Below are 20,627 nucleotides of genomic sequence, written 5' to 3'. Positions count from 1 at the left end.
GTTTCTTCATCTGTAAAATGGGAGACAATCAACCTCGTGGAGTTATTGTAAGAGTGAGGTCATTCATATGAAGTGTTGCCTTATACCACAAGTGCTACATAAATGGAAATGTGATTGAACTCCATTTTATTCAGCATCTACCATCCAGCAGTCATTGTGCTGGAAATCTCAGGATGAACAGTTTGGTCTAAATGGAAGAAGCTCTTAAACTAGCCACTGAGATAAATAACCACATCCAAATAACTACAGCCTTTGGCATTTATGAGGAATTTCTTCTGTGTCATTGTCATGAGAGCCTTTGTAAAGCTTTGTTTAAATGGCCCAGAGTTGAAAATGATAGGCCTTCTGAGGAAGCCAGAGAGAGCTTGTTCTGAGACAGCCCACAGCCCAAGGACACCACCTTTTTTCTCCTGTGGCTTCACTCCTCTCCAGCAAACCAAGGACCTCCTACAAGGGACCTCCCTCTCCTAGGTCTGGACTCAGTTTGTCCAGCACTAAGAGGATACCTGGGTGGAAAAACTTTCCACTTAAAACCAGAACAATCCCAGGAGACCCAGGGTAGTTTGCTCACTCTTCTTAGGGGTCCTGTCCTTGTCCTGTGATTGCTCGGAACCCTGAGTCAGGCTTTGTGGATGTTTTTCATCGTTAGACAAAGACAGCCACCCTCAGAGAAGGGGCAGGGGAGAAGGCAGGATAGACAGGTGCAGGCAGTGTGGCTTTGTCAGTCCCCTAATTTATGAATCTGCTTTTTGGAATGGGATTATTATTATTTTAAGGAAGATAGCTGTTTAATAAAGGCAAGAAAGCTAGACAATACAAGTTAAATGTAAAATTAATGGGATCTTTAAGAAATTACACTTCAACAGTGGTATCGCTGTGCTTGGTAGGGTTGAGTGGCACAGGATTTGGTATACTGCAGGCACTTGTTGAAGGAATGGTGTAATCAATTCTTCAGAAATAACTTGGAAGAGTGGGGTTTTAGTTCCGTCTGGGTTGGTGCTTATAGGATTTCCGTCTGGGCCCTTTGGGAGCTAATTTGAAAATGCATGAACCTAGATCTGCTCTGGGTTTCTCGGCGCACTAATGTCTGGAGTGTATTTATGTATGAGCCTCTGCTCTTCTTTTTTTAAAAAAATTAATATTTTATTGATTTTTTTTTACAGAGAGGAAGGGAGAGGGATAGAGAGTTAGAAACATTGATGGGAGAGAAACATCAATCAGCAGCCTCATGCACACCTCCTACTGGGGATATGCCCGCAACCAATGTACATGCCCTTGACTGGAATCGAACCTAGGACCCTTCAGTCCACAGGCCAATGCCCTATCCACTGAGCCAAACCGGTTTGGCAGCCTCTGCTCTTCTTGACTTTTTTTTCTTCTTCTTGGTGGAACCACATGATGCTGGCAGACAAGTTGCCTTTTTCTTTTGCAGCTAGGATGCTTCTGGGATGTGCCCATGTTTTGAACATGAGCATAGTGTGGACTGTGATGGGGGTGCTTGTGAACACAGTGCCCAGTGCTCTCCGCCCAGAGAGACGGGAGAGATTTCCTAGTGAGTCTGTTCGCGCCATGATGGGCTGGGAAGGGAAGCAGGCCTGTGCCATACTACTGAGTGGAGATGTCTGAAGCCCTGACTCCTGGTATTCCTTCTCTCTGAATCTCTAACTCCTGAGATTGATGGTGTATTGGACGTTCTGTGGTGGATTGTTTTGAACTAATGACAATTTTAGCTTCAGGCTCAAAAAACTTCTGCCCACGCCTGTTACTATCTAGAAGAACTTGAATTAGTGACCTTGGCCATAGTAAGAGATTGTTGACCCACCTATGTGGCAGGGCAACTTTTATTTACTAAACATCTGCTCTTATCATCCTGCAGTGACCTTTTGAAGCTCCCCCAAAGTGCATGACCTCATCCCTAGCTCTGGATGTCTTACATACCTGTCTGCCTCTTTCTGCCTCTGAACCTCTCCTGCGTAGGGGGCTGGAGGAGTGTCTCTGACTTTCTGTTTTTGGTTGCTTCCTCTTGCTAATCTTGTCTTCTGTCTATTTGATTATCAGACCATCCAGAAGAACCTGGAGGGCAGAGAAAAGTTTATTCCACCCACACAAGGGCAATGGATAAGACCCTTAGATAAGACACCCTTTTCCCAGTGTTTAGCTGATGTCTCAAACAATAACCCTTTGTGTTGTTTCTTCCTTGGAAGTGAAACTGGTTATCTGGGGGTGTTAGGTTGGTGTGCGGGCTGGACCAGCAGCCTAGTGCCAGCAACAAGTCATGAGCAGTCGTGAGCTGGCCGGTCGCCAGTCCTGTGAATCCCATCCACAGAGCACCTGAAGGCAATTGCTAGGCATCTACGTCACCCCTTCTGTCAAATTTCCCCGTAATCGGTATGTCTGCCAAGATATATTCTTTATGTTCTCGATAAGCCAGAGTTCTTCATGGTCTATTACTTCGTCTAAGAAAAAGGGGAATCTTTTAGGCAAACAGAATTCATTTAATAAATTACTTTTATTTCATTTAGTGCACCAAATGAAAAACATCAATTCAAAGAATTAGTGTTTCTTTTCAGAGTCAGTAGTTCACTTTTCCCCCCCCAACACTGGAATCAGGCCTATCAGAAATTAATCCTTCACACACCTTGGAATTATGATAAAATAATAAAGTACTTGAGAATTGCATCCCTTGGTGGTCATACTTCCCAATAAGAAGCTCATTTACAGAAAAATGTCTTCACTAAGAAGTTAAAAAGAACATGTTGAGCCGAAACCGGTTTGGCTCAGTGGTAGAGCATCGGTCTGCGGACTGAAAGGTCCCAGGTTCTATTCCGGTCAAGGGCATGTACTTTGGTTGCGGGCACATCCCCGGTAGGGGGTGTGCAAGAGGCAGCTGGTCGACGTTTCTAGCTCTCTATCCCTCTCTCCTCTCTGTAAAAAATCAATAAAATATATTTAAAAAAAAAAAAAAAAAAAAAAAGAACATGTTGAATTTTCCTCCAGACTTATTTCACCTTATTTGTGGAACCTGTCTGTAGATACAGCAAACCTGTCTTTAACATGCTCCTCTTAGAATAACTCAGAATTCCTCGGAAATTAGGAGGGCTCTAACAGTTAGTTGTGAAGTCTAAACGGGATTCAGCCTGGTTCCATTTTCCTCAGCTTTCATCTAATTCCTTACCTCTGACTTATTGCAAAGGGCAGGACCATTAGATTCTGTTACTGCTTTCGGTACAAGTGAATGGGGTGTCACTTAGACTGAAATCTTAGAAATAAATGGCTGGTGGGCTGCGATGTGGAATTCTTGCCCCAGCATCGGAGGAAGCGATTCTGAACACGCTGGCTCCCCTCTGGGTTCTGCAGTCCATTCCCTCATTTTAACTTCTCCTTTGAGATTCCGACTTGTAAAGAAACAAATTTCTTCCTTTTATGAGGCTTTTTAGAACTAGGTGACTGGTATGTTCAATATAATCTATAGTACTTAACAGCTCAATACACTTTGTTTTCCCAAAGCTGATCACAGTTAAAATAAGACAAGTAGAGAGTGAGAGAGGGAGACAACAGTTTGAGGGAGGAAGAGTAAGTAAAGAGACTAATAAGGGTAAATATTTGTGTAGGAATATGGCAGTTTTAAAATTCAAGTTTAGGTTCAAAATCAAGAACAACTGTTGTCTTACACTGAGATGTTGGCTCTGGAATGAAAAACATCTTGCCCAAAGCAAATTGCAATCAATTGTTCTTAATGATCTACAAAATGACATGGAAGTTGATCAGATATTTTCTTTCCCAAACTATGTTAGGTTACACAATAACAATTTATAACAATTTTGGAGGTGGAGGATCTAACCATAGTACAAGGGTAATAGTATTTAGATATTATATGCTTTAGGTGTAGTGCTAAGCACTGTAAGTGTGTTATTGGGGAGGTAGGTGAGCCTAGCAACTGAGGTGAGTTTATGCCAGAGCTGGGATATGAGAGTCTGGTAGTCCATATTCTTAATCTCATCCTGGGACCCACATTCACCATTGAGATTAAGAAATGGAAGAGGTGAAAACTTAAACAGGTTCAGTGTAACATAATTTAAGAGGCTTGACTTCTAAACTGTCCTATCTTTGGGAACCAAGGTGGATGGTTTTGGTGATTTGATGTGACTTTGAGGCCTGGTTATTTGAAAGAGTTGGCGATGGACTATTTTTGGGGAAATTTGCAGTGAGATTTCTGGTTATTACCTGAGCTTTGCCCTATGCTAACAAGTGTCTGTAAAGTGTGGTGGTGTGAAATGTTTCTGGAGGGTCCACTCTATAGAATGTAGGTGTGAGCGATTCGATCAGCTGCCAGGAGCTGAAAACGTTTATGAATACAGCATTAAAACATGTTTCAACAAAAATCCCCTCCTATCCCAGTTACTATTTTCCCCCATGTCAGAAAGTGGAATAAATTATATCCTTTCATATTGTCTTTGCTTTGTTCATGCAGTTCCCTTTCCCTGGGTCATCCCCTCACTATACCCTGCCGCTCCCCCCCAACCCCCCCCCCCCCAAAAAAAAAAAAAAAACCACCAAAAAACCCACAACATCTTGATGGAAGTTGTAACTATATTTGTGAAGATTTCCCTCTCATTTCATCTGCCCTATGGGTCATCCCCAACCCTTTCAGACAGAATTAACTTTCCTTTTGTTTGTTCTTTTTTTAAAATATATTTTATTGATTTTTTTACAGAGAGGAAGAGAGAGGGATAGAGAGTTAGAAACATCGATGAGAGAGAATCATTCATCAGCTGCCTCTTGCACGCCCCCTACTGGGGATGTGCCCGAAACCAAGGTACATGTCCTTGACCGGAATCGAACCTGGGACCTTTCCGTGCGCAGGCCGACGCTCTATCCATTGAGCCAAACCAGTTTCGTCTGTTTGTTCTTTTTAATCCCACTTCCCACTTACACCTGTGTGTAATAATTCTGAATATGGTTGCACCCCTGCTCCATTGTGAATTCTTTGTCCTTAGGGACCTTGATTTGGTTAGGAGTTTGGATGAATGAATGGGAGAACAGAAGCAAATGAATAAACAAACTATCCATAATGTAGATTTGTTGGGGTCAAGTTGAGTGCATGTTAGTGGAAACTAGTGCTAGACCTGAGCATTGTTGAGTGATTGTGGTGACTGGCTAGATGCTTACCAAATTTCAACATTATTGATATCTGGGACCAGATAATTTTTTTCTTGTAGGGAAACTGTCCTGCCCACTGTGGGATATAGCATCTCTGGACTTTCTCTACCCACCAGATGCAAGCAAAGATGTCTCCAGATATTGCCAGATGTCCCCAGGAGTCAAAATGACCCCTAGTTGACAACCACTGTACAGATTACTTTCTGCATCTAAATGGACCACAGGACTGGTTCCCACTGACAGGATAGGATGTATGTAAAAATGAGAGGCAGTTAGGAATGGGGTGCCTTTTTCATACTTGCTCTTTCTGGTCTGCTGGCCAGCTGCAGGGGTGAATGCTGAGGTCCTAGAGTATGATGGAGCCACAAGGTGGAAGGAACCTGGGTCCTGAATGACGGTGTAGAGCAGAGCCTTCTTTGTGAAGCTGCTCTGGAATGCAGTATGAAGAAGATTAAGGCAAACCATTATTGCCTTAGTCCAGAGAGATTTTGGGGTGTTTATTTTGGCAGTCAGTCTAACTTGTCTAACCTCTCACACTTGGAATGAAGATACTTTGCTGAAGCAGCCATGTTTATATTCCAACTAGTGAATGAATAAAAACAGAGATTCCAACCTTGGAAAAAGAGACAGATTTTTTGTTTGTTCTTGTGTAGCACCAGTCTTATTGCCATAATTCTTATAATTTCTATTTTTATTAGAAAATGAGATGATAAACTTGAATTTGTTATTTTATCACTCTAATCATTCTAACATGTCAGTAATGAACTATAAGTAATTTTAGTAAAAAATAATAAAGCAGTGTCCAACAGTTTTCATTTTACTGTGTATGAATATGTACCAGCAATGCAAGTTCAAGTTGAGATATTTGTGGCAATTTATGTTTGTGTTCTAAAAATTTTGAGGGAAAATGACAGATGTTGGTACCCTCCAGTCACAACTGTTTCCCACACCGCTAATAAATAAATCACTGTATGATGTGATGGCCTTTGAAACGGACTCATATAAGCTTAGTGCTACTGAATGCTGTGGATTAGTGTCCTTTAAAAAGCTGAACTTAAAACCTTGCTTATCAGATATAATTCAGTGCATAGTTCTAGATTTCTTTTGCAGCAATTAATTGCATTTGTGGTGTGTCTATGCAGAGCCACTGACCAAAATGGGTAAGTCAATGGGCTTCATTTGGCACCCATCTGGATGGCTACAGTGGGTTGTTTATGGCAAACAATGGCTGTTTGTGGGCCAGCCCTCAATGGCTAAAAGCTTTGTGTTTGATACAATGGTCTTGCAGCCTGCTCTGTTTTCACAGCATTCAATCAACTGTACAAGAGCCACCCCCAGTGAATACCATCCTACCTGTCAGTCAAAACATCCCTTGTCAGGGAATAGAGCAAATCTGACTTGACGATTTTAAGATGGTCAAGTCTAGTAAAAATCTGGCTAGGCATCTGAACTGTCAAATAGCTGATTCTTGTTTCTTTATTCTTCCCATAGAAAACATTTCCACAATGATAATAAGACTAACCAACATGCATAGCACTAATTATGTGCCAGGCTCTAAGTGTTTTGCATACAATATGTGCATAATTCTCACAGTCTTATTAATATCTTTATTTTAATTTATTTATAAGAAATTGAAGCATGGTGAGACTAACTGACTTACCCAAGGTCACAGAGAGTAAGCGTCAGGGCTGAGATCAGAACCCAGCCTGAATGGCATGAGAGTTTGTGCTAGAAGCCACTGTGGTATGCTACCTCAGATTTTTCCTTCTTTTTTTTTTTTTTTTTTTTAAATATTTTATTGATTTTGTACAGAGAGGAAGGGAGAGAGATAGAGAGTTAGAAACATCGATGAGAGAGAGTCATCGATCGGCTGCCTCTTGTACACCCCCTACTGGGGTTATGCCCGCAACCAAGGTACATGCCCTTGACCGGAACCGAAGCCGGGACCCTTCAGTCCCCAAGCCGACGCTCTACCCATTGAGCCAAACCGGTCCTGGCAGATTTTTCCTTCTTTTAAGGAGACTCACTTTCTTTGAAGTGTCCTATATTTTGATGGCTTTAGCTAACATCTGTATATGATGATTAAACAAAGTTATTATTATTACATGGGCTTATTTCTTTTGCACGGGTTGAACATAATTTTCCAAAGCAGCTATCAGCTGATACTCTTATGTCTTCCATAACTCCTGGCATAATTTCTCCTAACAAGAAAGTACTGACTTACTTAGAACATCGGTTTGATTATTTTCATACAGAGATGCTCCTTTAGGAGGTTACTCCTGTAGGAGTAGGAATACAGGTACACAAGGAACTCACATGCCAGGTGGTTCTGGACGAAGTGCTATTGGAGTTTAGAGAGGGAAAGATTGTTAGAGGTTTCAGAATGGCTTTCTAGAAGAAGTAGCATTTGATGATGTCCTCAAAGGGTAGGCAGTCATCTGGACACGTGGGCTTGCGGAGTGGCATTCCTGAAGAACCAAGGTGGTAGGGGAGGGTGGATCTTGTCTTCTGGACAACAAATAATGCACTGTGACTGGGTCGTAGAGCTGTGTGTCAGACTAATGGGGAAAAGATGAGAAATGTTGGTGGGAACAGGGGTTTTGGATTTGTTTGGCAGGAAGCCATTGGTGGTTTGGGGGATGGGAAGGATGTGGATATGAAGCTGTATATTCTGAAACTTAATTTGGCAGCAGGTGATATGGATTGGAGCAGGAAAGGACAAATGTGGGGGGACCAACCCAGGTCCAGAGAAGATATGGTGAAGACCTGGACCCCAGGGCAGGGCGATGGGAATGAGAAGGATGCATGAATGAAAGACACATGTTAGAGACAAAACTAGCAGAATTTTAGAGACTGATTAAATGAGAGGTGGGAGGTAAACCAGTTTTCAAGTCTGAAGTACTGGATGGATAATGGTAACACATATAACATTGCATCGAAAAGGCCAGATTTGAGAGAAATCAAAAGTTCAGTTTGGAAATGGCATTTAGTAGACGGATCAGAGCTGTGCCTTGAGAGTAATCCCATCCAGATGGTCATTATGAATCTGAGGTTGAACCACGTTGCCAAGTGGGGGAGAGAACCTTTAGGGAGCTGGCTGTGGAAGGACATAGGCCGAAAGAAAAAAGTATAATTTCTGGAGCAGAGGACACGCGTTTAATGAAAACTAAGAGAGATATGTGACTTCATGTTCTGGCGTGGCTTAGTGCATATTTATCATCCCCAGCTTAGTTATGATTTTTCCTAGATTTAAAATGTTTTACAGACCATGCGTGAAGAATGTTCTATTCCGAACCTTGCCTGGGATATTGGGAATCTGCTTGGAAGACCCTCTGCTCATCTGGTCTGTCTGCTAACTCATCAGCCCCAGCTGTGCTGCAGGCAAGCCTGCCTTTCCCTTCTTGCCTCCTTTAGGATCCCTGCCTTCCTTTTCTTCCTCTGTCCTTCTCTTCAAATCCTAACTCTTTCGTTAAAACCCTACTCATATCCTATCTGAATCCTAGATTATTGCAGCTGACAATGACCTAGGCTGCCTTCTCCATCTCACAGATCTTAGTGTATATCCTGGGGATGGCCAGCTGCTGACATGTGGTAGATGTGTGTCCTTTGAGGGCTGTGCCTGCCCTATGCATCTTTATTTTGTTTTGTTTTTTAAAAATATTTTTGATTTCAGAGAGGAAGGGAGAGGGAGAGAGAGTTAGAAATATCAATGAGAGAGAATCATTGATTGGCTGCCTCCTGCACACCCCCTACTGGGGATTGAGCCCTCAACCTGGGCACATGCCCCTGGCTGGAATCGAATCTGGGACCCTTCAGTCCGAAGGCCGACCCTCTACCTACTGAGCCAAACTAGCTGGGGCTTATATGCATCTTTGCATTCCAGATATCTGATATATATATTACCAGTAAATGTTGTCATGAATTGTTATATCTCTAACTAGTTCTTTTTTTAAAAAAATATTGCATTTTATTCAGAATATTGAGATATATCTTTTAAATTATTTATTGTTGAAAGTGTTATATAGGTTCTCCTTTTCCCTTCATTAATCTCTTCCAGCCCACTCTCATCCTCCCCTGCACACAGGCCCTCTCCACCCCATTGTCCATGTCCACGGGTTATGCATATATGCATACAAGTTTATTGGTTGATCTCTTCCCATCCACCTTCCCCTGCCTTCCCTCTGAGGTTCAGTCTGTTCATGCTTCTAAGATTGTAACTAGTAGTTCTTAATCTCTGTAGACACTACAGTGATCTTCCACTTTTTTAAATATTCCCCCACACTATTTGGGCTATGGTAGCTTCATGCTACTGGTTGGTTAAGGACTGTATCATCAGGAACTTTTCTTTTCTCTTGGGGAGGCCCAAAATCTTGGTAGTGGATTCTTATACTTTCAGTTAGTTAGAAGTATAATATATTGTTTACCACCATTGGCTTAGCTTACATTTGTCTACTATTCAAAAGACATATTGACTACCTTGATTGATTTTTTGGTCAGTTAATGCTCTGAGATGGTGGCAGAAAGGGGATTGGATTAGGGCAAATTTTGCCTTTGGTTTTATGTAAGATATTGGGGATAGGTTTGCAGGAATCAAAATATACTCAGAGACCAAATGGGGAACACAGTGGTAGAAGCTAAACATTAGTTTTAATATTTCTGAAATTAATCAGACAAAATTCACATAGTATGTTATGTGGGATGGTTGTGAACCAACAGAATGAAACTGCTTATTAAGGTAGATTTGGAAAGTACTTGGGAGTGCAATGGCTCTCATTTTCCTTTCCTGAGATTTGTTTACTAATATGATCTCATTTCCGTCAGCCTCAAAAAGCCTTTACCGGTAGTAATTAGTACCAATTAGTTAGAATTGTTAGAACTACCCTGCATGCTGGCCATTTTCTCAGAGAACAAATCCACTTTCTTTAGGTTTTGGAGAAAGAACTCTTATGCCTTCAGAGAATATGTGGACTGATGTTCATAAATGACTTTTAAAAAATATATTGATTTCAGAGAGGAAGGGAGAGGAAAAGAGAGATAGAAATATAAATGATGAGAGAATCATTGATCGGTTGCCTTCTACATGTCCCACGCTAGGGATCAAGCCTGTAACCCAGGCATATGCTATGAATAGGAATTGAACCATGACCTCCTGGTTCATAGGTCAATGCTCAACCACCGATCCATGCCTGAGTAAAATTTTAAATATTGAATATCTTTGAATTGAATTTATAAATTGAAGAGGTAATTGCTGATGTGAACTTGGCAGTAACAAAATCCAGAGCATTTGTGAAGCTCTAAATTACCCAATTAAATTATCAGAATAAGTCCAGAGTAGGTACTGTTTTTGTCCCCAATTTATGGATGAGCAAACTGAGGCCCAGAGAAGTTTAGGAGCTTGCTCAGGATTATGTTGCCAAAGACAAACCTGATGGAAATCCCAAATCTGATCAGTGGTAGCATTGGTATGCCAATGCATTGCATAAAGTGGGTTTTCTTTTTCTTTTTCTTTTTCTTTTTTTATTTATCCTCACCCAAGGATGTATTTATCAATTTTTAGAGAGAAGAATAAGGGGTGTGTGTGGGGGGGCAGTAGAAGAAACATTGATGTGAGAGAGAAATATCAATCTGTTGCCTCCTATACATGCTTTAATAGAAGATCGAACCTACAACCTAGGTATGTACCCTGAATGGGAATCAAATCCTTGCACTCCAGTCAACTGAGCCACTCAGCTGAGCCAGCTGAGCCAGCTGAGCCAGCTGAGCTACAGTGGGTTTTCAGACCTTGCAGAAGTAGTTACTGTAGCAGGAGAAGAGGGAGAAAAGCGGGAAGGGGGGGGGGGGGGTTGGGGTAGGGGTGGAGGGGGAGAAGCTATCAGAAACAAAATATACTAACAATAAATGTCTCTAGTCATTAATTTCTGGATATAAAGATGAACATGATATTAAAAATGAAATACTAAAAATGTTAGCATTTTAATTTCATTTTCTCTGTGCTATATTCATGGTAGAGTTGTGAGTAATTATCTTCTTGTGGCGGTGTTGTTTCCACACCAAAATTTTGTCTGGAAATTGTAGTGCAACAAATAGCTGCTGAAATCATGATGGCAGTGATTATGTCCATGACATAATTGTGCAAGTATAGAATGATGTGGTTATTCTGAGGGATAATGCTTTACTAGAATGGTGAATGCTTTTCAAATGTAGGACAAGCCAGAAAGGAAGAAGGCCTAATTATGGGTTTGTAATATATAATGGAAATGGATGACTTTTCAGGACTGCTTTAAAGATTAAAAATTAGACAGCCTAGAGTTCATTCAGAGTTTTTAACCAGACCATTAATAATATTTTCAGCTCTGGTAGTAAGTAGTTTTTTTTTTTTAAATATGTTTTATTGATTTTTAGAATGGGGGTGGGATAGAAACATTGAGTAGAGAGGAACACCATGGATTGGCTGCCTGATGCATGCCTCCCACCAGAGATGGAGCCCACAACCTGGGCATGTGCTCTGACCAGGAATTGAATGGGTGACCTCTTGGTTTCTGGGCGGACGCTCAACTGCTGAGGCAGGGCATCTGGTAGTTAAGTTTTTAAAGAACATTGTTAATCTCTAGCCTGTCCTCTGAAGTCTTCATGGGAGTGACTAACATCACCAGTTTGCTGCCTTCTCTACTTCAGGGTCCCTTTCTGGAGTCTTCCCAAGAAGTTTTAGCTTTTGCCATGAACATATCTAGGAATTGGGACCTTACCACATCCCAAGTAAATTGTTTCCATTTTAAAGTTGGGAAAACCTTGAGACTGATTGAGGTAGTTCACAGGTGGGTAGAACATGCCAGGCTGCACTTGGTCATGCTCGGGGAATCGGTCTATGCCCATCTGAGCCCTTCCTTCTGATACAGCACACCACAGGACACCAATGTGATCTCACCCTGGGGGCCTGCAGTGTCCATGGTTTCACCACTAGAGATTCATTCCTTGTGGGGCCGAAACAGCAGGAATTGTGGTCACTTGGTAGGCTGAGGGCCATGTCCCTACTCTGACGGATTTATCAGCCTTCTGATCATGAGTAGATGCCCTCATTTAAGATGAGACCAGCAATACCTATCTTGGGGAAGTCACAACGAAGGTTAATAATGGTCATGGTTGTATGTGGTGCCCGTGTCAGGTGCTTTTTAAAATATTATGTATAACCCTCCTTTTCTTGCCCCGGTGGCGGAGCGCCTCCCTCTGGTGGTGCCTCCTCCAGGCCCACCATTGAAGAGGTTGACTAAGCCAGCTTTGAGCATAGATCTAGCATTGTTCCACACAAAATATTGAAGGACCCAAATTTGTAGCAAATTCCATGGCAGTTTTAAAAGTTAAGCTGCTATATAGTAAATAACTGGGCATTCTTGATACTTGAATACGGACTGTGCACGGGGAAAGGAAATATAATGCACTTCATAACTGTATTGTAAAGTGGAAAATGTGATGTCTTAAATAAAACTTATTTATTTATTTATTTATTTATTTATTTATTAAATATATTTATTAAATATATTTTATTGATTTTTTACAGAGAGGAAGGGAGAGAGATAGAGAGCTAGAAACGTCGATGAGAGAGAAACATCGACCAGCTGCCTCTTGCACACCCCCTACCGGGGATGTGCCCGCAACCAATGCACATGCCCTTGACCGGAATCGAACCTGGGACCCTTCAGTCCGCAGACCGACGCTCTACCACTGAGCCAAACCGGCTTCGGCTTAAATAAAACTTTAAAATTGGCAACATAAAAATAAAAGAAAATATTTTGTATATGTTAATTGATTAAATCTACAAGGCTAGCAAATCTTTTGAGTCTGCTTTGTGCCAGCCCCTCCGGGGAGCAAGTGCAGAAAGAGCGGGAGAATAAAAAGGCACTTCTGAGGCTTGGGGAAGGATGCCGGCAGGGACTCCAGAGGTGGTAGGAGGAGTAAGGTCAGCATTAAAAACAGAGCAGGAGGTGTGGACACAGGAAGACACAGGCACTGACTGTAATCTGGACCGTTTGCCTGGGATGGGCCAATCCCTCACCTGGCTTCTTATTTATTATTTTGGATTGAAGAGGTGAGATCTATAAACACACTGGTAGGAAAATAGGACATTGATCCTTTTTCTTTCTTGGTTAACCTTAAAGATCTCTTTCTTTCCACATCCTTAAGAAAAAGGTAGAGTCGAAACCTGTTTGGCTCAGTAGGTAGAGCGTCGGCCAGCATACTGAAGGGTCCTGGGTTCGATTCCGGTCAAGGGCATGTACCTTGGTTGCAGGTACATCCCCAGTAGGGGTGTGCAAGAGGCAGCTGATCGATGATTCTCTTTCATCGATGTTTCTAACTTTTTAATCCCTCTTTCTTCCTCTCTATAAAAAAATCAATGAAATACATTAAACAAAAAAAAAAAAGGTAGATCGAGAAAAGTGATGTCCTGAAGCAAAACCTAAATGGAGTGGGGCTTGGGTCGCATTTGGCCAAGACACAAACACCAGACTGGACTTTGGATCCATGGAGTCATCAGGGACTTGAAGTCTTTTCTCAAAGGGAACAAGCCAGCTGTGAAGGACCAAGGGTGAGGGGACAGACATGGGCAACTGAAAGGAAGGTGTGGTCTCCACTCTTTCTTGCTTAGGTAAAAGGAAACCAGATCAGACAAAAGCATTTGTTAAAAAAAAAAAAAAAAAGCTATGTGGGAGGCAAGGAGATTATGTGTATGGCATGAAGTTGTTTTTTTAATTTTAAAATTTTATTTTATTTTTTAATCCTCACCTAAGGATATATTATTGATTTGAGAGAGACACACACAGAGAGAGAAAGACAGAGAAAAGGAGAGATAGGGGTAAGAGAGAAACATTCATTGGTTGTCCCCATACGTTCCCTTATCAGGGATTGAACCCACAATCTAGGTATGTGCCCTAACTGAGTGAGAATTGAACCCACAACCATTTGGTGCAGGGTACGATGCTCCAAACAACTGAGCCACCCGGCCAGAGCTATTTATTTATTTTAGAGAGAAAGAATAAGAGAGGGAGAGAGGGAGAGAAACATCGATTTATTGTTCCACTTATAGATGCATTCATGACCAGGGATTGAACTTGCACACAACTTAGTGTTTAGGGATGATGCTCTAACCAACTGAGCTATCTGGCCAGGGCAACCTGAAGAAGAAATTCTGTGCTTATGTATATTTGCAATAATAAATCTCATCCTCTGAGCAGTAAAGCCTGCTTCTCTTTGGAGTGCACGTCATGTCTGCAATGAAATTTGTCCCCTAAGGCTTCCTCTGTGCTTTTTACTCCCCACCCCACCCCTGTCTCTAGAATTCTGACAGCAGGGGATTAGTGTTAAATATGTGTCCAGTAAAATAATATTCTTATATTTTAAAATTATTTCTTTCTAAGAGAGGGTGAGTGAGGTTTGGGAGAAATGGAAGGATATGATTGACAAGGTATATGGTGTTGCCTAGTCTGAGTCAACCTTCGTGGGTTGAATTCAGAATGAACAAGCTCAGTGTATAAGTCTGTATCAGAAATTACAAATGTGCAAAGTGAATACTAATTTAACTGTTAGTCTCATGGTTTCCTGCCCACATCTGCTTATATAAACTTCCTAATTTTTTGTTTTTGTATTGCTTGTATAGTTAGCAGTGGGTAGGAATGGTGCAGGCAGGTGACTAGGCTGCGAGGAACCCCAGCACTCCATCCATGGATTTGACTAATTAGAACTTTGTGATAATTGAAATGGTTAAACTGGTCCCACTAACAAAGAAATGGAGAACCTAGGGTAGGCATTGGACGTTGTAAGGCCTTAGAATGTTCAAAAAATCTTCTAAAAACCTCAAGTGTTTGTGACAAAGACCTTTGTCCTTACAAATGATAAACACTTTTTAGTTCTATTTAATATTAAAGAGGGAACCCTAAGAACCTCAAGGATAAGCAATTTCTTATCAATCCACTTGTAAGTCATGCATGAATAATCCTGTATGTCATTGACCTTTTTATGAGGTTGCCTGGGTAATGCCTACTCCTGACTTTCCTACATACTGTTCCGCTCTGCATTTTTCCTCCACTTAACTGCAAGGCAAAGTACTGATTTATGCTCTTATTCCTTTGCAGTTGCTTTTAAAGCTGGGACTGATTCTCCTGACCTGACGAGGCCTTGTTCAGGGTCCTGCGGGTCAGCTGAGGCCGACTGGCTGGACTTAACTCCATCCTGGAGTCTTTCAGCTGACACTGAGCAGGTGTGGCTGCTTTTCAGACATGGAATAAACAGAAGAAAAAAAGAAATATTGGAAAATGTTTTTAAGTGCTTTTTTTTCCAGGGAGGAACAACCTTAAACATAACACAGACATATATTGTAAGCCTTGAGCAACTCTTGAAGGCCAAACCTCTCTAGTCATCAGCTTGTAAGGGACAGGAAAACTCGCTTCATTCCTTACCATGAGCCTCCTTGGACCTTGTGTGAGAAGCAGGCGCCAGGGCATCCAGACGGCCCTCTGGGGCTAATTAAGTTCTAAGAAGGTGAGCAAAATGCAGTTGATAGTTGTTTTAGCTAGCATATTAGTTTCAGGTGAAATTTACATAATCATAAAGTGGTTTTTTTTGGTGCATTAAGTGTCTTTTTAGTGCACTGTAGGTTTCCCCGGAGAATTCAGATGCCCTGGGCATTTGTAACTGTTTTATGGGATGTAGAAGCATTATTTTACATTTTTAATGATTACTGCAAGTTACAATTGTTCTCTCTGCTTTTCGTGCTGCATTGCTGTTGGTATCAGGATTTATTTGATGCTAAGTTCACAACCTGGAATGGATTCCTGAAAGGTTTAAAAAAAATAAATAAAGACTTCTTTCAGATATCTCTGCTCCCCTCCTGCTGCCAGGAAACGCAGATAAAAAGCAGTGTGAGTTGTGGGTTCGGTTTGTCATCTCTTTGCCTTTGTAATGCATGGGCAATCTTGCTTCCTAAGCCCATTAGCTAGCGAACAGATATCTGGGTGTTCTCCCCATCAGTGGGTGTGACATTTGGATGCTTGGTGGGGGGAAAAACTACCCTGACAGGCAGAGCTTTTAAAAAGTGCACACAGCCAAAACCGGTTTGGCTCAGTGGTAGAGCGTCGGTCTGCGGACTGAAAGGTCCCGGGTTCGATTCCGGTCAAGGGCATGTACATTGGTTGCGGGCACATCCCCAGTAGGGGGTGTGCAAGAGGCAGCTGGTCGATGTTTCTCTCTCATCGACGTTTCTAGCTCTCTATCCCTCTCTCCTCCTCTCTGTAAAAAAATCAATAAAATATATATTAAAAAAAAAAAAAAAAGTGCACACAAACCCTTCCTGTCCCTGGCTGAGTCAGTTTGGGATGAGCCCTGCAGTCTGCTGTTGGTTTGGTTTTTGCTTGTTAACTGCTGACTTGCCAGAGCACCCTCATTAGTTCTGAAGGTGATGGGCCATCTGACCATGGCCCTTTAAGTTACGGGGATACAGGGGCAGCCAGAGCTGTTGCCTTGCAGGCTTGAGACATGCGTCTGCATCCCAGTGTCAGTAGAACGTGGGGAATGGTACTTCAGGAGCATTTAGGTGGGAGCAGGGACACCAGGGGTTGGGCAGTGAGGGGAGAGGATGGGGTGTTGGGGAACATCGCAAAGCATCTCAAAGCCCTCCAGGAGGAAATGAAGGAACAGCCAGACGGGGTGTGGATGGAGAAGAGGGTGTGGGTTAGATGAGGCTGGAAAGATAACCAAATCATCAAAAGACCCACAGACCCTGGTGGGCATGTGGGCCTCACCCCCTTAGCTTCCAATTGGCGTGGCATCCCCAATGGGTCAAGGTGTGGGCAACTGGGCAGGAAGTGTGGATGACAGTCTTAGCTCTGCCAGTTACTTTGTAATATGAGCAAGTATTCTGAACATCTTTGTTACCATCTCTTGATCTGCAATATGGTGACAATGGGGCCACCTTCCCTGAGCTGTCCCAAGGATAAAGGAGTCATCATATGTAAAGCCCTGGCATGGAGCAGTCCTGAAGGCTGATGGGGATCTGACTTGTCATTGAGGAGTTTCCAGGGTGGTTGGAGTAAGGGAGAGATTGGAGATGAGGGACCTGGTTTGCAGGGCTTTTGTGGAGTGGCTAGCGGTTCCCAGCAAGGGATAACCTTTGGGACAGAGCTCTGGGAGTACCCCTGCCTGTTTTTCCACTAGCATAGGGTTGTTGTAGGAATAGACCTAAGAAAGTGTTAGGGGGTAGAATAGCCAGGGTTAGGTGAAAGCTAGAAACATTGTATTACCTTGTCTTGGATGACAAGGTTACTCCAGTGCCCACTTGTTCTAACAGAGAGACAGGGGGTTGAACCTTAGCTGGCTAGCCTGCCTTGTAATCCTGTATAATAAAAGGCTACTATGCAAATTGTCCCCTGGACCCGAGGGCCCCTCCCCCTGGCTGGCTCAGCCCAATCGGCCCTCACCCCGTGTACGAATTCATGCACCAGACCTCTAGTCTAAAATAAAATGGCCATTTTTAGACTTTCATACAGTTTTTTGGGGGGGAGATGTGGACAGATATGATGGGGATATTTGCCTTCAATTTAAAATGAGTTTCCTTCTAAATCTTGGACTGTGAGTTTAAACACTAATGTTGAGAAAAGTCTTTTCCGAGGCACAAAAGCCTTCATCCATTATGTTCCTTTTCGAGGCAAGAGAGACTCTAAATTCCACAAGTACTCTTAAGTTCTAAATTCCTAGCAGGGGATTAGCGAGGCCTTTGGTTTTAGTCAGTCTGCAAAAACAATTCAGCAAAGTATAAAAAGGCAATGGGGGGAAATCATGTTTCCTTTCTGTGCTGCCAACCAGGTTTGTCACATGGATTAGTCATTTCGATAGGGACAACCATGAATCACTGCTTAGAGTTTCCCATTTAATTTTATCCCGGAAGCAATTTCCTTTCACATTTTCAAGCTGTAGTTATCATTAATGAATTTAACATTATGAAATCCAGAGAATTACTAATTCATTTTGGAGAAAGTAGACATTTAAAACTGAAAAAGAAAACCTACATTTTTTCAGTGGTGTTCAATATTTTTCAAGATGACAAATGTGGAACATCTTTTTGAGGGTGTCCTTGCCCAAGGGGGTCTATGTGTCTGGTGTCTTGGTTGCAGGTTTGGGGGCAAGAAAAGTGAAGTCAAGATTTCTCAGTGACCAGGTGCTGGGTATTTTCAAAAAAGAAAAGCTGGAAATTTGTGGAGTAGGCAGCTGATGAGAGTCAGAGCTTCCACCCCAAGTTTCTTTTCTTTTTTTTTAAAAAAAACATATATTTTATTGATTTTTTTTTTTACAGAGAGGAAGGGAGAGGGATAGAGAGTTAGAAACATTGATGAGAAAGAAACATCAATCAGCTGCCTCTTGCACACCCCCCACTGGGGATGTGCCCACAACCAAGGTACATGCCCTTGACCAGAATCGAACTCGGGACCTTTTAGTCCACTGAGCCAAACCAGTTTTGGCTCCACCCCAAGTTTCTTTTTTGTTAGTCTACATCCAAGGATATTTTCCATTGAGAGAGAGAGACAGACAGACAGACACATTGATGTGAGATATACACATCAATTGGCTGCTTCCTGCACACACCCCAACCAGGGCTGGGGATTGAACCTGCAACCCAGATATGTTCCCTTGACCAAGAATTGGACCCATGACCCTTCCATGTGCGGGCTGATGCTCTAACCACTGAGAAACCCTGGCCAGGGTACAAACTACTTTTTAATTACACTTTATTTTTCTTAATTATTATTGCATAATAATTATCCCAAAACATAATGACTCCTCCCCTCCCTCCCTCACCCCTGCACCTTTTTTTTATTTTTTATTTTTTATATATATTTTATTGATTTTTACACCAGAGAGGAATTGAGAGGGATAGAGAGTTGGAAACGTTGATGAGAAAGAAACATCGACCAGCTGCCTCTTGCACCCCCCCAATGGGGATGTGCCCGCAACCAAGGTACGTGCCCTTGACCGAAATCGAACCCGGGACCTTTCAATCCGCAGGCCAACACTATCCACTGAGCCAAACCGGTTTCGGCGACCCCTGCACCTTTTTAAGAAGACTTTGGTTTGTCAACTGAAGTTCTTTTCAGGATGGTCATCTCATCTGGGGCAGCCTCTGATCTCTGAGCCTCAGTTTCCCTGTGTATAGAATGGGGTTGATAATACCTGCCCTCCCCCCAAAAATATGTTGGTCATGATGATTGGGTGAGATCATGGGTATGAAAACACCTGGCTAGTCCCTTTCTACAAGCATGTGAGGCAGATAGGAAGGGAGGAGAGGGTCAGGCTGGATGGAGGACGCAGGCCTTAGTATGTAGACAGGGAGAAAAAGCAATTCCCTGCATGCCCCCATTCCTTCCCCGACTTAAGACCTGAATTAAATAGCTTCTTAGGGAAAGAAAGTGTCCTCTGAGGGACTCAGGGCCTTGTCTTTCTCCCTGCAGTCCAACCAGGCAGGTGGTCATGTGTGGAAGCCATTCCTGAGCACAGACCTGCATTTTCTCTTTCCTGTTTGGTGCTTCTTCTAAATCAAGGGGTCTTTATGGTTACCTGGTTGTTCATTGCCCCCTTGTATTCATTTCCTGGGCTGCCTAACAGAGCACCACTAAGCACGTGGCTGCAGACCACAGAAATGTGTGATAGTTCCGGAGGATAGATCCTGGTGTCAGCAGGGCCTTGCTCCCACTGAAAGCAGTGTTTTCCAAAGTGTGGTATGCGTACCCCCAGGGGTACAGGAAGGGTTTGGTGGGGGTACGTGTTGCACCGGAGTTTGGTGGGGATATGCACTGCACCGTGCTTAGCTGTGCCTAATTCTACATTCTCATGAGTACGACGGGTACTCAGCGTTACGAAAATTATAGAAGGGGTACACATATGTCAAAAGTTTGGGAAACACTGCTTAGGGGACAGTCCTTCCTGCCTCTTCCAGCTCTGATGTTGCCGAGATTTTTGGCTCAGATGCAGCCCTCCGATCTCCACCTCTCACCACATGGCCTTCTCTCCGTCTGCGTCTGCGTCTGTCTCTTCTTAAGCACATGAGTCATGTTGGATTAAGCGTGCTCTGCCCCCTACCTCTCCTCCCACTCAGTCCAGTATGACCTCATCTTAACTAATTACATGTGCAACAACCCTATTTCCCCACAAGGCCACGTCCTGGGGTATTGGAGTTAGGACTTAAAGAGCCTGTTTGGGAGACACCATTCAACCTAGGACAACTCCTCACCCCACGCCAGGTGTTTGGAATCCATTTACACCACAGCGTCTAGTCCATCTTCAGAGGTAGCATATATCCCACCCTGGATGGGATGCAGACCTCTGGCTGTTTCCAGAACCGGCAGCCATGACATCATGCCTGTAATGACTGTGGAGCACGGGGAACACGGACTGTGAGAGTTACCCAGCATTTCGGAAGCGACTCAGAG

General features: G+C 42.8%; 1 protein-coding gene across 7 annotated transcripts in view; it reads left to right on the top strand.

Annotated features, from left to right (window-relative positions):
* Positions 1-20,627, top strand: part of RNF152 (ring finger protein 152) — a 69,071-nt gene that overhangs the window by 9,617 nt on the left and 38,827 nt on the right. The window contains exon 1 of one of the 7 annotated variants that reach the window (XM_084888900.1): positions 15,606-15,690. The exons of the other annotated variants lie outside the window; for them this stretch is intronic. The gene's annotated coding sequence lies outside the window, so the exon portion shown is untranslated. Of the gene's footprint in view, positions 1-15,605; positions 15,691-20,627 lie in introns of those variants that run through there. 7 annotated transcript variants of the gene reach the window in all.

The sequence above is a fragment of the Pipistrellus hanaki genome, assembly GCF_964339955.1.
Source record: "Pipistrellus hanaki genome assembly, chromosome: 6".
NCBI classification, from domain to species: Eukaryota; Metazoa; Chordata; class Mammalia; order Chiroptera; family Vespertilionidae; genus Pipistrellus; species Pipistrellus hanaki.
The sequence above is the reverse complement of the archived record's forward strand: the minus strand, read 5'-3'. Positions and strand labels throughout refer to the sequence as shown.